Here is a 16,005-nt window from a genome sequence, read left to right on the forward strand (position 1 = left end):
ATTTGAAAAATTAAAAAAGGCATTCAGTAGCGCTCCCATTCTGATCCAGCCTGATCAGGAGAGACCTTTTATTGTGGAGGTGGATGCGTCCGAGGACGGCGCAGGAGCAGTCCTTTCACAAGGTCCTGCTAGCCTCACTAACCTGAGACCATGTGCCTTCTTCTCCAGGAAATTCTCTCCCACGGAGAGAAACTACGACATAGGGAATAGGGAGCTGCTGGCCATTAAATGGGCATTTGAGGAGTGGAGGCATTTTCTGGAGGGGGCAAGGCATTGTGTAACTGTTGTCACTGACCATAAAAACCTTATGTTTCTTGAGTCTGCTAAGAGGTTGAATCCCCGTCAAGCCAGATGGGCTCTGTTTTTTACTCGTTTTGATTTTTCCATTACGTTCAGGCCGGGAAGTAAAAATGTGAAGGCGGACGCATTATCTCGGAGCTTCCATGCTTTTTAACCTACTGAGGTACCACCTGAATCCATCCTACCAGAAAAAATCTTCATAGCAGCTCTAACCCTGGATATCTTGGCTCGCATTAGGTCTGAACAACATCTGGCACCGGTATCCACCCCAACAGATAAGTTGTTTGTTCCCATACAATTTCGTCCCCAGCTGTTGGGTGAGTGTCACGATTCTGCCTTTTGTGGACATCCGGGTGTTGAGGGCACTAAGGATCTGGTTTCTAGATCTTATTGGTGGCCTACTCTGACTAGGGATGTCAAGTCCTACGTGTCAGCCTGTGAGGTTTGTGCCAGGTCCAAGACACCTAGGACTCGCCCTGCTGGTAACCTACGACCCCTACCCATTCCCAGTAGACCCTGGTCCCATATCTCTATGGACTTTATAACTGACCTACCGCCGGCGGAGGGTAAGACTGTAGTTTGGGTAGTGGTCGATAGGTTTAGCAAGATGGTCCATTTCATTCCCTGTCTAAACTCCCGAATGCCAAAGCCCTGGCGTCTATTTTTGTGAAAGAAATTGTTCGATTGCATGGTATCCCGGAAAATATTGTTTCTGACAGGGGTGTGCAGTTTGTGTCCAAATTCTGGAGGGCCTTCTGTAAAAAATGTCAAATTTCATTGTCTTTTTCTTCTGCCTACCACCCTGAGAGTAATGAATGCCTTAATCAGTCTGTGGAACAATTCTTGAGGTTGTATGTGGCTGATGACCAGCAATTATGGGTGAATTTTCTTCCATTGGCTGAATTTGCTTTGAATAACCGTGTCAATTCTTCTGCTGGGGTTTCACCTTTCTTTTGTAACCATGGTTTCTATCCCCGTTTTCATTCTGGGTCATCAGCCTCCTGAGGCGGATAGGCTCTCCTCTGAACTGTGCACAGTTTGGGCCCGGGTTCAATCGAACTTAGAAAAGGCTCAAAGTTCTCAGAAACTCAAGGCCGATAGGAGACATTCACGGGGGGTGAATTTTCAGATTGGGGATAAGGTATGGTTGTCCTCCAAGAATCTCTCTCTTAAGGTAGATTCTAAAAAGTTTGCTCCTCGTTTTATTGGACCATATAAGATCACGGAGGTGATTAACCCGGTATCATTTAGGTTGGAGCTGCCCTAGTCATTCCACATTCATAATGTGTTCCATAAATCTCTACTTAAAAAATATGTTGAACCGGTAGTACTATCGAAAGCCTCGCCTCCACCGGTTCTTGTTAATGATGCTGTCGAGTATGTGGTGTCTAAAATAGTGGATGTCAGGAAGGTGCGTAAATCCTTGCAGTACCTGATTCACTGGAAGGGGGATGGACCTGAAGAGAGATCTTGGGTACCTGCCAGGGAGGTTCATGCTCCTAGACTTGTTCGAAAATTTTATTTAGAACACCCTGAAAGGCCATCGCCCGAAGTCTTGGGTCCGGTGGCCCCTTGTAAAAGGGGGGGTACTGTAACGGGGTTCCGAAGGTGCACTCAGTCTCCCATTAGCTGCAGACCTGCTGCTTAGCTTCGGGAGCGAGGATCTGTGCTTGACCTCGTTCCCAGGGCGGCTTTGCTAGCTGGGAGGTTCCCTGCTCCTAAGTCTGCCTTGAGCGCCGAGCTGATCACTCGGTGCTCGACTGGTTGGTCTGTCGGTCATGTGACGCTGGCCACGTCACATGACCCTCACTCCCTACTATAAATACAGGCAGCCTGCTGGCCACAGGTTGCCTGTTAATTTAGGTTCCACCTGTGATGTTGTATTTCCTGGCGTACTTACCTCCTGCTGTTTCCTGACGATCCTCTGCCTGCTCCTTGTGTACTTTGCTGCTCTTCTGGTATTCTGACCCCGGCCTCCTCCTGACGATCCTCTGCTTACTCCTTTGGTACTTCACGACTCTCCTGGTATTTATGACCCCGGCTTCTCCTGACTATTCTCTGCTTGCTCCATTTGTACTTTGTAGCTTTCCTGGTATTGACTCGGTCCGTTCACGTTCTGTTGTTTGTCTGTCTGTCATCCCTGCACTTAGTTCAAGCTAGGGATTGCCATCCAGTTGTACCCTGTCATTAGGACTCGCGAGGCAAGTAGGCAGGGCCAGGGGTAAGGGTGGAGCGCAGTGGTCACTTCCCTCCCCCCTGTGTGTGTGTGTACGCGACCGTTACAGGTACAAGTATTTTCAGGTGCACTGTTTCTGCAGTATAGTATTGGGGAACACAGTGGTCACAGTATTGGGGGTGACAGGATGGGGTGTTCAGAAGGTGGGAGGATATAGGAAAAGTATGAAACTAAGATGTCTGTTAAACTCTGCAGAGACAAGAGATGGCTGAAAGAAATCATCATGGTGGTGTGGTCTGAAAGGAGAAGATGAGAAAAGAGAACATCCACATTACAGGAGACATCACTGTAAGAGGTATGTGGCGCTGTATTACCTTGTATACTTTATAGTGCTGTATGTAATTTTTTTCCGAGTATATCTTTAACAGTAGGGCTGGAGGGAAGGGGTAAGGTTGTGACTTTGGTATAAGGGGATTCCATTTACATTTTTGCCTCAGGCAGCAGAAAGGCTAGGTGCACCTCTACCCCTTACCACTGATGGAAGGGGGGCCCATGCTGAACTCTTGCACCAGGGCTAATGAGCCTTCAGCTACGCCCCTGGCTTCTGACCTTGTCTCTGGGTCTTGAGTGGCTTGACACAAGGAATGCGACAATTGTATCCCCTGCTCTGGGTACATCTGTGTGGTGACTCTTGAAGCACTGACTCCAGCGCAGTCCACTCCTTTTAAATATTCCCCAAATTCTTAAAGCTCCGGCTATCCCTGTTGCTTTTGTACCTTTTTCTACCACACTTTTTCCTTCCACTCAACTTTTTATTAATATGCTTAGATACAGCACTCTGAACAGCCAGCTTCTTTAGTAATGATTTTTGTGGCTTACTCTCTTTGTGGAGGATGTCAATGACTGTCTTCTGGACAACTGTCAAATCAGAAGTCTTCCCCATGATTGTGTAGCCTACTGAACCATACTGAGGGACTATTTAAAGGTTTAGGAAACCTTTGCAGGTGTTTTGTGTTGATTAGCTTATCAGAATGTGACGCCATGAATTTACAAAATTGAACTTTTTCACAATATTCTGGACTTTTGGGTTTTCATTAGCTATAAGCCATAGTCATCACATCAACATTAACAGAAATAAAATGCTTGAAATAGATCACTCTGTGTGTAATGAATCTATATATTATGTTTCACTTTTTGAATTGAATTACTGAAATAAATTAACTTTTTGATGATATTCTAATTTATTCAGATACACCTGTAAGTAACTGTAGAGTAGGTGTGAAGAGTTTTTCTTTCTTAGTGTTGCTGTCAGTCATACAGCTGGGTTCACATTAGTAAGGCCACTTAAACATATGACTGACAACAATTAGTCAATTCCCTTTGTTAGTGTTTGTGCTGTATGTTATTACCTGCTCCCACCCATGTCATCACAGTTGAAGAGATATTTGTTAATTGTACAGTCTAGTCACAATCAGTCATGAACGTAAAAAGGCTCATAACGCATGTAATTACCTTGAGCATCCATCCAGTTAATGAGGGGAAATCATAGGTGCATGTTCCTCTGTGACAATGTATTCATTAGTCATTAGTAGTGGAAGACAGGTTCATGTTATACATGTGATTGTGTCATTGTTCAGCAATATGACTGTACTAAATTTTAACAGTCTAAACTAGAGATGAGCGAATTTTTCAAAAGTTCGATTTGGCTGATTCACCAAACCTTACAAAAGAATTCGGTTAGTGATGAATTACTTTGTCACGAATCGCATTTTCTTGTAAGTAGTGGGTGCAATGACGTCACCGCAGGTCCTGCTGAATGAAGATAGAAGGACCTTCTATCTTCATTCACCAGTACCTGTGGTGACATCATCACGCTCGCCACGTGGTGAGCGCAGTGACGTCACCGCAGGTCCTTTTGCAGGTCAAGTAGATGCTCGATCAAGTAGATGAGGTGATTTTTATTTTTTAACCCCTCAATAGACATTTTATTTAGCATTCTGTTTTAAGAATGCTATTATTTTCCGTTATAACCATGTTATAACGGAAAAAAATAAAGTTCGGGTCCCTATTGACTTAAATGGGGTGAAGTTCGGGTCAAGTTTGGGTCCCACGGGTTCGCTCAACTCTATTCCTCAATATAAGACTGTCAGTGGTCATACTACCTGCACCCCTGCCTATCAGGTGTTCAAAGAGACAACCGTGTTCTGGTGAGTAGCAGACACAGTGTCCTCATAACACAGCAGTAGACACAGTACCCTCATAACACAGTGGCAGACACAGTACCCTGGTAACACTAGTAGACACAGGGCCCTCATAACATAGCAGTAAATGCAATGTCCTCATAACACAGTAGCAGACACAGTACCCTCATAACACAGTAGTACTTAGATATCCCTTATAAAACAGTAGAAGACACAGTGTCCTCATAACACAGCAGTAGACACAGTACCCTCATAACACAGTGGCAGACACAGTACCCTGGTAACACTAGTAGACACAGTGTCCTCATAACACAGCAGTAGACACAGTACCGTCATAACACAGTGGCAGGCACAGTACCCTGGTAACACTAGTAGACACAGTGCCCTCATAACGCAGCAGTAGATGCAATGTTCTCATATCACAATATCAGACATGGTGCCCTGGTAAAACAGCAGCAGACTCAGTACCCTTATAACACAGTAGTACATAGACACAGTGTCCTCATAACACAGCAGTAGACACAGTACCTTTATGACACATTACCCTGGTAAAACAGTAGCAGACACTGTCCCCTCATATAACAGTAGTAAAAACAGTAGCAGAGTACCCTCATAACACAGTAGCGGACACAGTACCCTCATAACAATGAACTGGGCACTATGCCCTCATAACACAGTAGCAGGTACAATGCCCTTATAACAAAGTAGTACTGTAGATACAGTACCTTCATAGCACATTAGCAGACAGACACTGTATCCTTGTATCATAGCAGCAAAGCGCACCAATAACACTGGAGAGTCAGGGTCTGCAGTAAACCAGTGCACTTCTTTACTGGAGGAATTCAGGTGAAGGCATAGGGCTGGCTTTTCCAGTCTCCTCCCTGGCAGAAGAAGGGTTTGATGCTGAGGAAAGGCCTGAGCTAGCTGTCCCTCTCTCTCGGGTCTTAGACAGACTGCACTACATATAGATAGGCAATTTATTATTATAGATGCATCAGTTGGCTAAGATGACTTCTAGACACAGGGACAGGCCAGCCAACATGAACTACCTTTTTTAAATCACTGCAGGGACAACCATAAATCAGTCATTTTGAGAATGTTGCTACTGTCTGCTGCTGTGTGTACAGGTGACATTTGTATGTAGCTGTACAGTGGGCCCCCAGAATACATTTTACTAGTGGGCCCTAGGCACCCCAGTCCAACACTGCTCATAATAGAGTAGCAGGCACAGTGCCTCATAACACAGTGACACAGACAGTGCCCTTGTAATATAGTAGCAGGCACAGCACCCTCAGAATACAGTAACAGACACAGTGCCCTCGTAGCAAGGTAGATACCACAATGAAGCTGTAATAGTAGCAGCAGCCACACTATATAATTGATGTACTTTTACAGCTCCTGTACATGGTAGAGCTCTGTGCACAGCCCTTTATGTGTCCAGGCACCGGAAGAAAACTCCTGCACTTGTGGCAGTGGAGACTAACTGAACATAGACATCGTATACTGTCTTCTTAAGGCCACATTACACCTAATGATGTATACAGTTCATTCCCAATAATTGCCTGATCATTGAGCGATGAGTGAATTGTAAAGCCGAATTTCCTTGTGCTTTGTGGTAACAAATCAATTTAACCTGAAATAGTACAAAAAAAAAAACACTTACCTGCTCCATTTGCTCGCGACGAGACGGCCGCCACCATCTTGCTCGAAGATCTCGGCTAAACTCCAGTGTGCGGTGACGTATGACATCAACACTCCGACCGGCATGATGACGTCATCTCGGGCCGCCTAAGATTTCGCTCCAGACCTTCAAGCAAGATTTATTTTACACCATGTTATGTATATCAGATGCCGCGATTATGTAGGAACTAGCCATCTGAGGGGTATAGCAATGAGGGTTGCGCAATCGCCGCTCTCTGGCTTTGCACTCACTACTTACAAAGAAATGCGCTTTGTGACGAAGTAATTCATCACCAAATGAATTTTTTTTTTTATTCACCGGAAAATTCGATTAAATTTTCAAATACTTTGCTCATCTCTAGCAACAACCATTTCCTCCGTATCAATACAAACGATTGCTACTGGGAACTCTCATCCCCATAGAGATTCCTTGTTTGCCAGCAAAAGATTGCTGTTTACACATGATGATCTGCTGCCAGCAAACAATGATTTTATGTGCCACATGAAAAATGCAATCATCGACACAACATCTTTGTTCATTCATCAGGTGATGGTAACACATTTAGAAAGGGTGGTTATTTTGAAAGAGCATTCAAATGAACACTCATCCGAGATAATAGCCCTAATCCTTGGCTGATGTAAAAGAGCCTATATACATTCAAACTTGGCCCTCGCAAGGAGTGGATTAAGTCAATGTATAGAGGCGGCAATGTATAGAGACAGCAATGGCCAAGTGTCAGAAGAAAAAGTGGCTTGTTGTGAACAAGTCTATAAAAATTCTCCTTTTAATTAGGAGTAGCAGCATGGCAATGTGGATGTGGAAAAGGGCAGGGTATTAGACGAACGAGGCTGCAATAGTGCCAGCAGTAGAAGCAGCATTGCATGAAACATGCAAGGCAGTAGATTGTCGGTCTATGGGTGGTAATATTAGTAGTGGTATGGGCCGGCGCCACCACCCGGCAAACCCGGGCAAGTGCCGGGGCCCCCTGCTCCTGGGGGGGCCCACTGTGCCCGCTCACTCCTGCAGCTGTGTCCTGCCTGTTTTGAATTCTAGGGCAGCTTACCCCAGCAATGCAGACAATTTTCGCCATGTGCACTGCTGGGGTAAGCGGCCCCAGGACTCAGAACAGGGTAGATGGAGTTGTTTCAGTAGATGATCGATCCTATGCTAGAATGTAGTTGTTAGAAGGAGGTCTGTGACATCACTGGTCACATGCTCCTTCATGGTCACATGACAGACCCTGACGGCAGCAGCAGCTTGTGGAAAGAGGAGGGGCTGTGTGTGCATGCAAGATGCTGTAGAGTGAGGTAGGATGTGCTGCTGGAGAACCAGAACTAAGTGAGGGGAAGCAGATGGAGCTCAGATATGAGGGGGCAGGTGGAGCACTCGGGGGCAATGGGTTTAAAGTGGAGTGGAATCTGGTGCAATTAAGGGGGGTTATCATACAGATCCAGGTGTATTCTGAGGGCCATGATGTGTGTCTGTCTGTCCCTGTGTGTGTGTGTCAGTCAGTCTGTCTGTCCCTGTGTGTGTGTGTCAGTCTGTCTGTCCCTGTGTGTGTCAGTCTGTCTGTCCCTGTGTGTGTCAGTCTGTCTGTCCCTGTGTGTGTCAGTCTGTCTGTCAGTCCCTGTGTGTGTGTGTCAGTCTGTCTGTCCCTGTGTGTCAGTCTGTCTGTCTGTCCCTGTGTGTGTCAGTCTGTCCCTGTGTGTGTCAGTCTGTCTGTCTGTCCCTGTGTGTGTCAGTCTGTCTGTCAGTCCCTGTGTGTGTCAGTCTGTCTGTCTGTCCCTGTGTGTGTCAGTCTGTCTGTCAGTCCCTGTGTGTGTCAGTCTGTCTGTCAGTCCCTGTCTGTGTGTCAGTCTGTCATTCCCTGTGTACATGTCAGTCTGTCCCTGTGTGTGTGTCAGTCCGTCTGTCCCTGTGTGTGTGTCAGTTTGTCTGTCCCTGTGTGTGTGCCCCTTTCTGTGACTATGGCCTCATGCACACCGGCCGTGTGCATCACGGATGCGGACCTATTCACTTGAATGGGTCCGCAATCGCTCAATGGGAAGCACTCCGTAGTGCTTCCATGGTGTTTCTGTCCATGCCTCCGCACCGCAAAAAAATAGAACATGTTCTATTTTTTTGTGCGGACGGATCATGAACCCATTCAGGTTGAATGGGTCTCAATCTGTCCCGCCCGCCGCACGGACGTTGCTAGTGCATTGGGGACCACAAATTGGCATTGCTTAGACTCCATCCCAAAGTCTAGCCAGTGCCTAATGGGTTACAGTTTAGACCACCTTCTGGTACATGTTGATAATTCCCTTTTAAACCTCAGTCTATGTCCCCTCAGTGCTGGGAATCAGTGGGAGTCATATTAGACGGTAACAAAAGGTTGGAGCATAACTGAAGGTGGAATTTCCTTTTAATGTCCCCTAAAGGTGGCCACACATTAGATAGAAGTTGGTTGATGATCGCACAGGTGTCTGTCCCCGTGTGTGTGTGTGTCTGTCTGTTCCCGTGTCTGTCTGTCCCTGTGTGTGTGTCTGTTCCCGTGTCTGTCTGTCCCTGTGAGTGTGTCTGTTCCCGTGTCTGGCTGTCCCTGTGTGTGTGTCTGGCTGTCCCTGTGTGTGTGTCTGGCTGTCCCCGTGTGTGTGTCTGGCTGTCCCTGTGTGTGTGTCTGGCTGTCCCCGTGTGTGTGTCTGGCTGTCCCAGTGTGTGTGTCTGGCTGTCCCCGTGTGTGTCTGGCTGTCCCCGTGTGTGTCTGGCTGTCCCCGTGTGTGTGTCTGGCTGTCCCCGTGTGTGTGTCTGGCTGTCCCCGTGTGTGTGTCTGGCTGTCCCCATATGTGTGTGTGTGTCTGTCTGTCCCTGTGTGTGTGTCTGTCTGTCCTCGTGTGTGTCTGTCTGTCCCCGTGTGTGTGTGTCTGTCTGTCCCCGTGTTTGTGTCTGTCCCCGTGTGTGTGTCTGTCCCTGTGTGTGTGTCTGTCCCTGTGTGTGTGTCTGTCTGTCCCTGTGTGTGTGTCTGTCCCTGTGTGTGTGTGTGTGTGTCTGTCCCTGTGTGTGTGTCTGTCCCTGTGTGTGTGTGTGTGTCTGTCCGTGTGTGTGTGTCTGTCCCTGTGTGTGTGTGTGTGTCTGTCCCTGTGTGTGTCTGTCCCTGTGTGTGTGTGTCTGTCCCCGTGTGTGTGTCACCATCACCATGCCCAGAGTGTTCCCTTTGTCTTGACGCAGCTGCATCAGGACATTCTGCGCGGGGCAAGATGAAGATGGAAGAGGAGGCAGCACCGCCAGCATGGAGTCAGTGGTAGAGGCACAGGGAGGCACACTAAGGACGCAGGTAACACTACCGCATGATCTACACTAGTGTTATCTGTGGTTTTAAATAGGACTGCAGGTAACACTACTACATTTTCTGTACTCAGATAGCCATGACTGTGTTATCTATGCTGTTACATAGGACTGCAGGTGATATCTACTATATTATCTGTACTCAGAGAGTTATCACTGTGTAAGGGGGCCCACTGAGACTTTATCGCCCAAGGGCCCACATGATCCTGGAGCCGGCCCTGAGTATTAGAAGTAGTAATAGTAGTGGTAGTTGTAGTATTGGCAGATTGCTTAGTAGTGTTGATCACGAATATTCGAATTGCGAATTTTTATTGAGACTATCGGCACTTCGAGAATTCACGAATATTTAGAATATAGTGATATATATTCGTAATTTCGAATAATCAAGATTTTTTTTAATCAGTACACATGATCCCTCCCTGCTTCAAGCTTGTAGGCCAATGAGAAGGCTACAATATCTTTGACTTTAGGAGTAATGTTGATTGCGAATTTTCGTAATGCGAATTTTCGTAATGTGAATTTTCGTAATGCGATTCCATTATGATGTCACAATGTATTGTCAGCAGATAATAGTATACCGGATTCCGTTATCATGTCACACTGTATGGTCAGTAGATGGTAGTATACGGGAAGGCAATATGGTATCACAATATATTGTCAGCAGATAATAGTGATGAGCGGCAGGGGTCATATTCGATTTCGCCATATTTTGCGAATATTTTGTCGAATATTTGCAAATTCGAATATTCGTTAGGAGTAGTGTTGATTGCGAATTTTAATAATGCGAATTTTTGTAATGAGAATCAAAGAGATTGTGAAAATTCAGATCTAATGGTATATTTTAACCCCCAGGCATTCTCATGGTGACAGGGATGCTTTTCGGGGAGGAGTATGCCAAAGTGGAAAAACTGTTCAGATAAAAAGAAAAATATTTTCTTTTTTTTGAATATTCGTAATATTGTAAAGCAAGAATATATAGCAATATAGCGAATATTCGAAAAAAATAAATAAAGAATGTAAAACAATTTAGCTAATGTAGTGCTATAATCATTTTTTTTTATAGTTGTAATTTTTTTCCAATCTGGACTTCAGATGAGAAAAAAATTACAACTATTAGACAAAGAGGATTATAGCACTATAATAGCTAAATTGCTCTATATTCGTTTTTCTTTTAAATATTCGCTATATTGCTATATATTAGTTTTTTAGAATATTCGTAATATTCTAAAACAAGAACATATAGCAATTTAGCAAATTATATTATTACGAAAAATCGCATTACGAAAATTCTCATTACGAAAATTGGCAATCAACACTACTCCTAAAGTCAAAGATATTGCAGCCTTCTCATTGGTCCACAAGCTAGAAGCAGGGAGGGATCATGTGTACTGATAAAAATAAAAATAAATCTTGAATATTTGCTATATTGCTATATATTTTTGTTTTAGAATATTACGAATATTCTAAAAAATGAATATATTCATTTTTTAGAATATTCGGCTTTTTTTTAAAATCTGTACAGTTGTTCCACTTTGGTATACTCCTCCGCGACAAGCGTCCCCGTCACCATGGGAACGCCTGGGGGGTTAGAATATACCATCGGATCTGCGTTTTCACAATCTCATTGATTCTCATTGCAAAAATTTGCATTACGAAAATTCGCAATCAACAATACTCCTAACGAATATTCGAATTCGCGAATATTCAACGAATATTCTACGAAATATTCACGAAATATCACTAAATCGAATATAACCCCTGCTACTCATCACTATTATCTGCTGACAATACATTGTGATACCATATTGTATTACCGTATACTATAATCTGCTGACCATACAGTGTGACATCATAATGGAATCCGGGACACTACCATCTGCTGACCGTACATTGTGAAATCATAATGGAATCCGGGACACTACCATCTGCTGACCATACATTGTGACATCATAATGGATTCCTGGGTAAGATTATCTGCTGACCAGACATTGTGACATTATAATGGAATCCTATCTACTATTATCTGCTGACAATACATTGTGACATCATAATGCATTCCTGTATACTACCATCTGCTGACCATACATTGTGACTTCAAAATGGAATCCGGGATACTACCATCTGCTGACCATACATTGTGACTTCAAAATGGAATCCGGGATACTATTATCTGCTAAACATACATTGTGACATCATACTACATTCCCGTATACTATCATCTGCTGACCATACATTGTGACTGTCATAATGGAATCTGGGATACTACCATCTGCTAGTCATACATTGTGACATCATAATGGAACCCTAGATACTATTATCTGCTGAAAGTAATGAATAAATGAGTGGTTGGCTCTTCACCTAGTGGCTATGACGGGTGCTGCTAGCTCAAAATCGGGTGCTCGACCCAATAGTAAAATAATAGAGGAAAAAAGGGGGAGTGAGCACTCACAACAACTGGACCATAGGGTACAATATTGATATTTATTCGAATAGAACCTGCCAAGTCCAATAAAATATTATAATACTATAAAATATAACAATCACAAATCACATACACTACAATATAAAATGGTACCAGTGAACTGAGGTGTGAATCTTATTAGTACATCCTATACAGGATTAGAGCACTTAAAGAAAATCACATGCAATGGCAACAGTTGAGTTGATTGTGTCACAATCTGCAGTCCATATTGTAACCAATGTGGGCACTAATGATGTTCGTTGTGCCACAAACCGCAACTTGTTTAGAAATGTCCCAGTGGTATATATCAAGAATTGCTCCAAGTGCTGGTTCAAATAATAAACAGTTCCAGCGTTATAACGCAATAAATGACTCCCGGTGTAATCCTCTTCTTACCGTCGATATGACCGCCCTGAACGGTAAATTCACTGCTGTTCAAATTAAACAGTTCAGGTTCCTACCTGAGTCCTGGCGCTGCGTCCCTGCTATCAGATCTCACAGCCCTTCCACGAGGTGCGTACAGTATCCGTCGCTTCAGCGTCCCGCCTTGCACGTCTAAGGCGAATGACGTCACGTTATCGCGGGGCTGGATACGCAGGATTGGTGCTTATGCAGTGGAGTCCGTACTTGTATATCGGAGCGGTATATTAAAGCGGTGATTTTAGCTTGAAAATTCTCCTATCGCATGGCCATGCAATTTAGTAGTGATGGGTGGGCGCTTCTTCCTGTTCCAGACGCGTTTCGGGGCGTCTACACCCCTTCCTCAGTGGTTGAAGCGCTCTACATCCCACTCCTCCTTTTATACTGCATTCAGTAATCTGTAATTTCCGGATTCTGGATAATTTCAATACAATTTCTTCCATTGCGGTTTTAAACCAGTATGGTTGCGGTTTTTTTCCATTTATTGCGTTATAACGCTGGAACTGTTTATTATTTGAACCAGCACTTGGAGCAATTCTTGATATATACCACTGGGACATTTCTAAACAAGTTGCGGTTTCTGGCACAACGAACATCATTAGTGCCGACATTGGTTACAATATGGACTGCAGATTGTGACACAATCAACTCAACTGTTGCCATTGCATGTGATTTTCTTTAAAGTGCTCTATTCCTGTATAGGATGTACTAATACGGTTCACACCTCAGTTCACTGGTACCATTTTATATTGTAGTGTGTGTGATTTGTGATTGTTATATTTTATAGTATTACAATATTTTATTGGACTTGGCAGGTTCTATTCGAATAAATATCAATATTGCACCCTATGGTCCAGGTGTTGTGAGTGCTCACTCCCCCTTTTTTCCTCTATTATTTTACTATTGGGTCAGGCACCCGATTTTGAGCTAGCAGCACCCGTCATAGCCATAGCCACTCATTTATTCATTACTTTTTGCAATAGCCCGTAATTGGATGATTTTACTAATTTATGACGTAAAGTCATGATTTTATTAAAGACACGGAGGCGAGTATTGCTATATCTTCCTTTACTACAAAACCACAGCAGCAAAGAAAAAACTTAAGAGATTAGCATATCTCCATGGTAACAAACCCCTCCCACATGGTCCCCTATATATAGTTTCTGTCACAGGAAACCCTCCTCTTTCTTGGCGGATGCCACTCCAACTCTTCAGGAACCTTGGAAAACAGAATTCGAGAAACCGGAGGAACTGGAACTGCGATGCTGTAACTGGAAACTAGGAACGTAGATCATATGTAATCCAGCCAATAAAGATGATTAAGTCACACTGGAAGAAAGAACAGAAACAGGAAATCACATAGAGGGGATACTAGTCTCCTTTAAAATAAAATATGTATGCAAAGCAGTAAACAACATGATAAATAGTAAGCATAAAGTAATCAATACAAAAGCAAAATAGTAAGATAAATATATTAATTAATGTGACAAGGGAGGGAAATAAGAAAATGAGGGGGGGGGGGGCAATACTCGCCTCCGTGTCTTTAATAAAATCATGACTTTACGTCATAAATTAGTAAAATCATCCAATTTTATTTCAAGCCACGGAGGCTCCTATTGCGAGTTTAAAGCTGTCCAATAACAGAAGAAAATACATGTTGAGTAGGACGAAAGTAAAATTCTCTGAAAGTTGATACCCTGGACCAGTCTGCAATTTTCATAACGTCTTCCAGACGAGCACCTGCTGCCATCATAGAAGTGGAAGACGCGCTCCGAGTAGAACGAGCAGTGAATACGGAAGTGTCAACGCCTGCCAAAGACATGAGCCATTTCACCCACCTGGCCAAAGTCGTGGTGGAGACCGGGGCGAACGGATGGCGATAAGAAAGGAACAATTGAGGGACCTCGTTGGAACGATGAGATAAGGTTCGAGACTCATATTCCCGTAAACAAGATACCGGACAGAGACCGGGAACCGCCGGAAAACAAGGAAAAGAAACGGAGCGAATCTGGGTCTTAGTTCGACGAGAAATGTCAAAAGTGACTCCTTCAGGAGAGAAAAATCTGGCGTCATAATCTAAAGCTCTCACGTCAGAAACTCTCTTGCAAGAGATAAGACAGAACAAAGTGACTAGCTTAGCCGACAATTGACGTAATGAAAGTTCGGAGTTGGAAGGCCAGGAAGAGAAGAAATTTAAAACCAAAGAAACGTCCCATGTGGCAGAAAAACATGGTCTGGGAGGACGGGACATCCTGGAACCCTTGAGTAAGCGACAGACCAATGGGTGTTGTCCAGCTGGACAGCCTTCGAAACCCTGGTGAAAAGAGGAAATGGCGGATCTGAAAAGATTTATAGTCCGATAGGCCTTACCATCCTTGAATAGGGAAGTAAGAAAACTCAAGATGTCCACTACAGGGGCCGAAACGGGATCCAGACTCCGGTCCACGCACCAACTAGACCAAGATCTCCAGGCTGCTTTATAAACCCGTCTAGTGCTGGGAGCCCAAGACTCCTCCAGTAATCTCCAAGTTGCTTCCGAAAGGTCGCGGCCTTCATGGGAACGCCTGATACTCTGCAAGCTAGTAGTCGAAGAGAACCCTCCAGAAGAAGAGGGTGTTGAACGTCTCCCGGACCTAAGAGAAGATCTGGACAATCTGGCAAGAGAAAAGGAGGAAGGATGAGAAGCTCCAAAAGGTTGGGAAACCACGACTGAGTGGTCCAGAACGGAACAATCAAGATGATCTCTGCTGATTGGAAACGAACTTGACTCAGGGTTCTCGGGATCATTGAGAACGGCGGAAACGCGTAGTGGAGGTCTTCGGACCAGTCCTGAAGGAATGCGTCCACAGCTTCCGCTTCCGGGTCCGGGCGTTAACTGAAGAATCTCGGTAGTTGTTTGTTCAAACGGGAAGCAAAGAGGTCGATGTAAACAGGACCCCAGACTGAGGAGATGGCAGAGAACACCTGCGAGTTTAATCTCCAATCGCTGGCATCCCTGAGATAGCGTGAGCTCCAGTCTGAACGTTGTGTAATCCTGGAATATATTCCGCCACCACTGTAAGTTCCCGGCTCAGACAGAAAGACCAGAATTCCCTGGCCAAATGAGAAAGCATGGGAGAGTGTGTACCGCCCATGGCATTGACATAACGGACAGCGAAGACGTTGTCCATGCGTAGTCGAATGCAAGTTCTGATCATGTCTTTCACAAAACTGCGAATGGCGAATGAGCCCGCCAGGAGCTCCAAAGCATTGATGTGCAGAGGAGATTCCTCCATCGACCAAGGACCTCCGTTAGAAATGCCTTCGCAGTGGGCCCCCCAGCCGAGGAGGCTGGCATCGGAATCCACTGTAAAATCTGGACGAGGACTGCAAATCGCCTTCCCATTCCAGGCTTGGAGATTGCAGATCCACCAACGGATTTCGTCCCGAGTTTCGTCGTCTA

This window comes from Bufo gargarizans, chromosome 5 (genome assembly GCF_014858855.1).
Source record: "Bufo gargarizans isolate SCDJY-AF-19 chromosome 5, ASM1485885v1, whole genome shotgun sequence".
NCBI classification, from domain to species: domain Eukaryota; kingdom Metazoa; phylum Chordata; class Amphibia; order Anura; family Bufonidae; genus Bufo; species Bufo gargarizans.